The 10,000-nt window shown below is 38.2% G+C and overlaps 1 protein-coding gene across 1 annotated transcript in view; it reads left to right on the top strand.

Annotated features, from left to right (window-relative positions):
* Positions 1-10,000, top strand: part of LOC126986706 (uncharacterized) — a 15,192-nt gene that overhangs the window by 1,440 nt on the left and 3,752 nt on the right. The gene's annotated exons all lie outside the window — the stretch shown is intronic.

The raw sequence follows: 10,000 nt of genomic DNA, 5'->3' as shown, positions 1-10,000 counted from the left end.
CGCTCCCTGACCCTGACCCAGCACGCGGCGGCGGCGGACACGGGAGGCACAGGAGCGGCGGACACAGGCAAGGGGGCGGCGGACACAGGCGCGGGGGCGGCGGCGGACATAAGCATGGCTGAAGAGGTGAGAGAGAGAGAGAGAGAGAGAGAGAGAGAGAGAGAGAGAGAGAGAGAGAGAGAGAGAGAGAGAGAGAGAGAGAGAGAGAGAGAGAGAGAGAGAGAGAGAGAGAGAGAGTTGGTGTTCTCCTTACCTAAATTACCTCACCTGTAATTATGTCCATGATCGTGATTCTTTTTCTTTTTTTAGTTGTGTGTTATTTTCTCGGGAACACTTATTTTCACTTTTACTGTTGTTTATTTTTGTTGCTGTTGTTTGATGCTTAGATAACAGTGTGGTTGTTTACTCTTCTCATAAGACTTCACATAACTAGGCTTTGGTTGACAGGAAATAACTTACTGAATTCCCTACCATAAGTTCCAAAAAGATCATTATTATTACCATCATCACCACCACCACCATGACCATCACCACCACCACCACCATGACCATCATCACCACCACCACCACCCCACCACCCTCTTAAAGCAGTCAAATGCACGTCACCAAGAAGCACACACCACCACCTTCTCTTACTGAAAGTCTTCTACCTCTTAAAGTCCGCCGCCATGTTGCATCTCTTTCTATCTTCTATCGATATTTTCATGCTGACTGCTCTTCTGAACTTGCTAACTGCATTCCTCCCCTCCTCCCGCGGCCCCGCTGCACACGACTTTCTACTCATGCTCATCCCTGTACTGTCCAAACCCCTTATGCAAGAGTTAACCAACATCTTCATTCTTTCATCCCCTTCACTGGTAAACTCAGGAACAGCCTTCCTTCGTCTATATTTCCTCCAGCCTTTGACTTGAATTCTTTCAAGAGGAGAGTATCAAGACACCTCTCCTCCCGAAACTGACCTCTCTTTTGCCCGCTCATAACTTTTGTCTCTGTAGGGACAGCGATTAGCGGGCTTTTTTTTAACACCTTTTTCGTTGCTCTTGAGCAGTTTCTTTATTTGTAAAAAAAAATTACCTCTTCACCTCTCCACCCTTCCCTTCATCAGCCCTTCGCCGCCCCTTCTCCCTCCCCTGCAGCACCTCCATCAGGATCAACACCCCTTACTGCTCCTCCCCTGCAGCGCCACGCCTCCATTGCCCTAACCAGCACCTCCCCACCACCACCACCACCACCCTTCAGAATCGTCACTCCCCTACACTCGCCTGACGAAGGGAAACAACGGGAAACTCAGCTCTTCATCGCCCTCGTGTATTCTGTGTTCCTGTATTGTCAATATGTGTAGATTTAGAGCGAAGAATAGAAGTGTATTACCAAGGCAGGTGGTTAATGAGGAAGTGTACAGGTAGATTAATTACTGTGTCACACCTGTATGTCACCTGTATGTCGTCTTGTTGCTAGGTGAGTCTTCATTTCTTGGTGTGTGTGTGTGTGTGTGTGTGTGTGTGTGTGTGTGTGTGCGAGGGTTTGTATGGGAGAGTGAGTGAGAGTGAGAGTGGGAAAATGGAGTGTGGGGGGAATGAGTGAGAGTGAACATATGGTCGTGTGTGTGTGTGTGTGTGTGTGTGTGTGTGTGTGTGTGTGTTGTGGTCGCCCTTCACAGTTTCAAGATGTATCCAGTCTCTAAAGTAGTTCACTGTATAAATATTGTGTTCACTTGTCTTTGTATAGTCAATCACCTTATCTATTGTCTGTTCAATCATTATTTATATCATCGTGAGTGATGTAATATTAGTTGCTTGCTGTGCACATTTCACAATAAAGAGGCGAATATAATCACGGTGGTCTCTCTCTCTCTCTCTCTCTCTCTCTCTCTCTCTCTCTCTCTCTCTCTCTCTCTCTCTCTCTCTCTCTCTCTCTCTCTCATGAAGTTGGGTCGGGAAAGCGAACATTTACATCTAAGAACACAATACGCTAATACACCAAGTTCCTGTGTGTGTGTGTGTGTGTGTGTGTGTGTGTGTGTGTATGTGTGTGCCTCAACACAGCACATAACGTTAAGAGGCGATGTGCTCCGGTTAACCACTTCCTCGACAAGCTGGAGGGTTCGTAATCGCTGGCTCGGTGATTCATTGGTCCGACGCTTCGTTCAGCATCTCGCCGTGAACTAATGCCGGGTCTTCGTCTTCCGCGCAAGCTTAACATTACGTAGTGAGTGAGCTTTAGCTTTAGTCAGCTCAAGAAAGCGTGAGTCGTCTCCAAGAAGCATGATCTATTCCTCCTTTAGCGTTCAGGAGAGACAAAGACTGGGTAGAATAGATTGAAGATAAATAATTGAGCAATTGGTCGAACAGGCAACTGACCCACCTGACATTGTTGCCAAACACCGCTACCGTGAAAGAACATATTCTGGATTCTTGCAGCGATAATAAGCAATACACGCCAGATAAACACAATAGGAAATTATAAACCATCATCATCATCATCATCATCACCGCCACCACCACCACCACCACCTTAACCTGGACTTATTCACAGGGCGTCAGTGATGCATGAGCAAACACACACACACACACACACACACACACACACACACACACACACACACACACACACACATTTAGAATTTTATTTGCGGTCGTCAAAAAAAACAAGCATATGTTCTTTAAATCTGATATGTGGTTAGTCAAGGAGAATATATATATATATATATATATATATATATATATATATATATATATATATATATATATATATATATATATACATATATATATATATATATATATATATATATATATATATACATATATATATATATATATATATATATATATATATATATGTATATATATATATATATATATATATATATATATATATGTATATATATATATATATATATATATATATATATATATATACATATATATATATATATATATATATATATATATATACATATATATATACCATCCATCCATCCATCCTATCTATCTATTCATCTATTCATCTATCTATCTATCTATCTACCCATCTATCTATCTATATCTATATATATATCTATCTATTCATCTATCTATATATTCATCTATCTATATCTATCAATCTATATCTATTTCATCTATCTATCTATCTATCTATCTATCTATCTATCTATATATATATATATATATATATATATATATATATATATATATATATATATATATATATATATATATATATATATATATATTTTTTACATTGCTGCCTATGGTAGGCTTCTTCCGGTGGATCCTGATGGTCGGTCCAGCCTGTTCTGGCGCAGGCGAGTGTTTATAGTGGCGCCATCTTGCATTGGCTCATGCTGCCCTCCCAGAGCTCATCTTGATCCTAGAATCTAGAGTCCGGGTTGATAGGTGGTCTTCTGGACAGCATGTGGGTAGTTTTGAGCCACCACTGGCGGCTAAAAAATCTTGCTTGGTATATATATATATATATATATATATATATATATATATATATATATATATATATATATATATATATATATATATATATATATATATATATATATATATATATATATATATATATATTATTTTTTTTTACAACAAAGAGGCAGCTTCATAAAAACAAGGGCCAAAAAAAAAAACAATAATAAAAAGCCTGCTACTAAAAAGCAACAAAAGAGGTGTCCAAAGCAAGGTCAAATACGGGAGGAGAGATGTCCTGATACCCTCCTCTTGAAAGAGTTTAAGTCGTAGGCAGGAGGAAATACAGATGAAGGAAGATTGTTCCAGAGTTTACCAGCGTGAGAGATGAAAGAGTGAAGATGCTGGTTAACTCTTGCATAAAGGGTTTGGACAGTATAGGGATGAGCATGAGTAGAAAGTCGAGTGCAGCGGGGCCGCGGGAGGGGGGGAGGCATGCAGTTAGCAAGTTTAGAAGAGCAGTCAGCGTGGAAATATCGATAGAAGATAGAAAGAGAGGCAACATTGCGGCGGAATTTAAGAGGTAGAAGACTATCAGTATGAGGAGGAGAGCTGATGAGACGGTGCCTTAGCCTCCACTCTGTCCAGAAGAGCTGTGTGAGTGGAGCCCCCCACACATGAGATGCATACTCCATACGAAGACGGACAAGGCCCCTGTATATGGACAGCAACTGTGCAGGGGAGAAGAACTGGCGGAGACGGTGCAGAACGCCCAGCCTCGAGGAAGCTGATTTAGTAAGAGATGAGATATGAAGTTTCCAGTTGAGATTTTGAGTTAAGGATAGACTGAGGATGTTTAGTGTTGAGGAAGGTGATAGCTGGGTGTTGTTAGAGAATAGGGGATAGTTGTTTGGAAGATTGTGTCGAGTGGATAGGTGGAGAAACTGTGTTTTTGAGGCGTTGAAGGACACCAGGTTCCTCTTCCCCCAATCGGAAATAATAGTAAGGTATATATATATATATATATATATATATATATATATATATATATATATATATATATATATATATATATATATATATATATATATATTAGAGATGTATCGGATATCCGCATCCGCATCCGCGGAACATCCGCATATTTTTTCACATCCGCATCCGCATCCGCATCCGTAGTTGTGATAAACTGAACATCCGCCTCCGCATCCGCATTTGTGGTGAAATATACATCCGCATCCGCATTCGCACTCTACAGAGGATGTGTGGATGCGGATGTGTTTTGTGTATTGCACAACCTGTAGATTATAGAGTAATATATAGACACGCAGTTACAGACTAGCAGAGTAGTAGAGTACTGCCTGGTGCTTACAGACTTAGAGTTCAGACAGAGCTTAGAAATGTGGAGTAAATTTATTGATGTGTGTCTAATGAATTAATTATCTAGTAAAACTAAAGCAAATAATATCACGGATTCATTTCCTTTCAAACTTACACAACGTAATGTGTCTAGAATTTAGGGGAAGGTCAGGAGGAGGGGGCGAATTTTACTTAGTGACTATGAAGTACAAATACTTAGTAAATAAACTGCAAACTGTGAATGGTGGAATGTTAGATACTTAGTAACGACAGATGAGTGAGTCACTGTGTGTGTGTGTGTGTGTGTGTGTGTGTGTGTGTGTGTGTGAGGAGGGTGAAGAGGGAGATAGAGACGAGGCTTATCACCCTTGCTTGTCACCTTCACCCCGATGCCTTACTGCTGGAGAGAGAGAGAGAGAGAGAGAGAGAGAGAGAGAGAGAGAGAGAGAGAGAGAGAGAGAGAGAGAGAGAGAGAGAGAGAGAGAGAGAGAGAGAGAGAGAGAGAGATTGTAATGTGTGTCGTGTGGCTGAGTAATGTCGTACATTGCAGTCTTAGACCTTATTCCCACTTCACACGATAGAATTCAGTGCTTCTTCCTTAAATACTTTTAATGCGAATGTTTCCATAATTATACAAATAATAATATTAAAAAATATGAACCGGCAGCGCTGAGCTCTTCTTATCGCACGAGTTTTCCTGTTGTCGCCTGTTTCCCCTGATACAGTGAGTTGCCGATGAAAAGATTTTCACAGAGGAAGGGTAATATTAGCTATTGTTTTATTATTATTATCATTATTACTGTTATAGAGGGCTTTTCGATGTATTTCTTACTAGAATTTAATGCAATGAAGCATTAGAATAAAGTAATTTTCTTTTCACATTTGCTAAGCATCTCGAAAATTTATAATACTGATCCATAAGTTGCAAACTGGCATTCTGAGCATAAGTCCTACACAGTACACTGGCAGCTAGGTCATCAGTTTGGTAAGAGTTTGCCTTCGAAGGAAGAAGTACTGCTCCTTCCTTGCTTTGCTCCTCGCTGATAATACAGTTTGCCAGTGATGGTTTAAAAGGATATTATAATCAAGTTTACAAAGCCTTATTGTTCTGTGCTGACTGCTACAGCAGCTGAAAAATGGCGTCACATAGCAGTGAAGTGTGGAAATATTTTATGAGCAAGTCAAGTGACCTAGCACAGTGTCTGTTGTGCAAGAAAGATTATTCACGAAAGGGACGTGGAACTACATCTTTGAAAAACCACTTGAAATCACTGCATAAAGAACAGTTTGAAGAGTTAATGGCAAAAGAGACAAAGAAGTTGGAAGAAAAAATAAATATAGAAAAAACACCTTTGCAAAAAGCAAAGACAGATGCTAAGCAAAGGAATGTTGCTGAGTATTTTCAGAGTGCAAAATTATGGGATGCTTCTAACCCTAAGGCAAAGAAACTGGATAAATGCATTGCAGAAATGTTAGTCATGGATGATTTGCCTTTCAGTCATGTTGAGGACATAGGATTCATGAGACTGATGACTGAAGCTGCTCCACTATACAGTCTAAAGCAGCGAAATTTCTATTCATCAATGATATGTAGTGATATGTATGAGTCTGTTTTCAAGAAAATAAAAGAAATAATTGATGAAGTGAAGCAAGACAACAAACTTTCCTTCACAACTGATGTGTGGTCAGATACCTCAGCAGGTGTCTCATTGCTGAGTTTAACTGCACATACCATAAATAAGGAATTTGAAAGAACAAACTTTGTGCTAGGTGCTGAACCACTGGAAGAACGACATACAGGAGAGTATATTTCCAAAATGTTTGATGATATGCTGATGAAGTGGGACATATCTCGTACAAATGTGCACTGTGTTCTGCGTGATGCTGGAGCACATATGAAAAAAGCTCTGTTTCTCTCAGGTGTAAATAATTTGGATTGTACTGTGCATAAAATACAGCTGATTGCTAAAACTGGGTTATCATCACATTGTGTTATAGAAAACATGATAAAAAAAACTCGTAGTATTGCTACGCACTTTCATCACTCAACTATGGCACAAGATGAACTTCAAAAGATTCAGGACAGGCTGCAAGTACCTAGACTCTCTGTTATGCATGATACACCCACAAGATGGAATAGCACCTTACACATGCTAAGAAGAACACTAGAAATAGAGGAATCTGTGTGTGTGTATGCTGCTACCAACTCCAAAATCAAACAGCGCAGCAATACTGAGTGGTTGATTATGCATAAATGTGTACAAGCCTTACAACCTTATGAAGATATCACAAAAAAACTTAGTGACTCCACATCAACAGCAGCTGAAATGATTCCACTTGTAAAGTCCTTAAAACACACTCTTCAGCATACCACATCAGTAGTTTCTAACCCTGTTGAAGAAACTCATACTTCAGATACAAGCTCTGAAGATGAACCAAGCTCAGGATCAGTGATTGAGTTAAATGAAGACAGACAAGCAACACAGGCAGCAAATTTCATGAAAGAAGCAATGCAAGCTGATGTTGAGAAAAGATTTTCTTGGATTGAAAATGAAGACCTTTACAGAATTGCAACATATATTGACCCAAGATACAAGAGTAAATTTTTTTCTTCATCTCACGTCACTGATCAAGTAAAATCATCACTTGCCAGAGTATGTGAGGAGCTTCGTCAGACGACTATTCTAGAAGAGGAAGATGGAGAACCAAGAAGGAAACGAAGAAGAGATGATATGAGTGAAACGCCTACCACCTGTGGAACATTAGATGAAGCAATGACCTCTATTCTTGCCTCCAGCAGTGATGATGAAGCAGAAAACTCATCTGTAATAACTTTACTCATGAAAGATATTGAGAAATATCACAGAGAGAAAAGAATAAGTGGAACAAGTCAAGATAGTTTGCAATGGTGGAAGACAATGAAGACAGTCTACCCTGATTTGGCAAAGGTAGCTTGCCAGTATCTCTCCTGTCCACCAAGTAGCGTTCCTAGTGAGCAGCTGTTTAGTAGTGCTGGCTTGATATATGACGCTAAGCGCAATCGGCTTTTGCCAGAAAAGGTAGATAAGCTACTGTTTTTGAAACGAAACTTGCCCATCTTGAACTTTAAATATTAAGTGATAAATGTGTGTTTATAGTATCAGTTCAATCAGTTGGTTATAGATTTATAGTTAACCACTTTCAAAAGGGTGGAGGTTGGGGAAAGTGGTCGGTGGGATGCACGACGAGTTGGGTCCACGTCCCGCATCCTGGTAACGCACAAAATGTGTGGCTGAAACTCGTCATAAAACTTTATTGTAACAAAAAGTACTTCCACTTTACTTCCACTAGTATACTCTGGAACTCCCTTCCTGCGTCTGTATTTACGTCTTCCTATGACTTAAATACTTTCAAAGAGAGAAGTATCAACTATTAAGACACCATTCGAACTCATTTGGCAGTGTTTTGGTTCTCCCACCTTGTTTGTTACTTCTCCTGTCTGCATGGTCTGACACTGAAACAGGCTTTTTTTTAGGGGGGGGTCCTCTTGGTGAGAACGTTTGACGTAAAAACATCCGCACCCGCATCCGCATCCGCGAGGATATCATATTTTGATATCCGCATCCGCATTTGCATCCGCATTTTAGTAGAGACTGATATCCGCATTCACATTTGCATCCGCAAAATGACATCCGCATATACATCCGCATCCGCGGATGTCTAAAATTCGACATCCGATATATATATATATAGATATATATATATTTATATATATATATATATATATATATATATATATATATATACATATATATATATATATATATATATATATATATATATATATATATATCTATATATATATATATATATATATATATATATATCTATATATCTATATATATATATATATATATATCTATATATCTATATATCTATATATATATATCTATCTCTATATCTATATCTATCTCTATCTCTATCTATCTCTCTATATCTCTATCTATCGATATATATATATATATATATATATATATATATATATATATATATATATATATATATATATATATATATATATATTAAGGCAGGTGGCTGAACTGGTAGCGTACTGGGCCCACATTCGCCGCGTGATGGACGACGTGGGTTCGAACTCACGCCACGTCTCGGATTTTTCCGTCACTGCCGAGTGGCTTAAACTACCCACATGCTGTCCTGAAGACCACCTATATATATATATATATATATATATATATATATATATATTTATAGAGAGAGAGAGAGAGAGAGAGAGAGAGAGAGAGAGAGAGAGAGAGAGAGAGAGAGAGAGAGAGAGAGAGAGAGAGAGAGAGAGAGAGAGAGAGAGGAAGCCGTCCAAGCGAATCAAGAACGAGTTCCGGGGGGCAGCATGAGCCAATGTAAGATGGCGCCACTATAAACACTCGCCTGCGCCAGAACGGGCTGGGCCGACCATCAGGCCCCCACCTGGAAGAAGCCTTGGCCGACCATCAGGCCCCACTGGGAAGATGCCTAGGTGCAATGGGCAGAAACGTATATATATATATATATATATATATATATATATATATATATATATATATATATATATATATATGTATATATATATATATATATATATATATATATATATATATATATATAAAAATATATATATATATATATATATATATATATATATATATATATATATATATATATATATATATATATATATATGCATATATATATATATATATATATATATATATATATATATATATATATATATATATATATATATATATATATAGATGTATATATATATATATATATATATATATATATATATATTTATATATATATATATATATATATATATATATATATATATATATATACATATATATATATATATATATCTATATATGTGTATATATATATATACCCTGCCTGGTCAAACTCTTTCGCCTCCTTCTTGCTGGAAGTATGCCTTCATACAGCCTGTACCTAAGAAGGGTGACCGCTCCAATCCCTCAAACTACCGTCCTATAGCTTTACTTTCTTGTCTATCTAAAGCTTTTGAATCAATCCTTAACCGGAAGATTCAATAGCACCTTTCCACTTCTGACCTTCTATCTGATCGCCAGTATGGGTTCTGCAAGGGATGTTCTACTGGTGATCTCCTAGCCTTCTTAACTGTCTCTTGGTCATCCTCTCATAGCCGTTTCGGTGAAACTTTTGCTATTGCGCTG

Source organism: Eriocheir sinensis, chromosome 62 (genome assembly GCF_024679095.1).
Source record: "Eriocheir sinensis breed Jianghai 21 chromosome 62, ASM2467909v1, whole genome shotgun sequence".
NCBI lineage: Eukaryota > Metazoa > Arthropoda > Malacostraca > Decapoda > Varunidae > Eriocheir > Eriocheir sinensis.
Note: the sequence above shows the minus strand (reverse complement) of the source record. Positions and strands in the feature narration are given on the sequence as shown.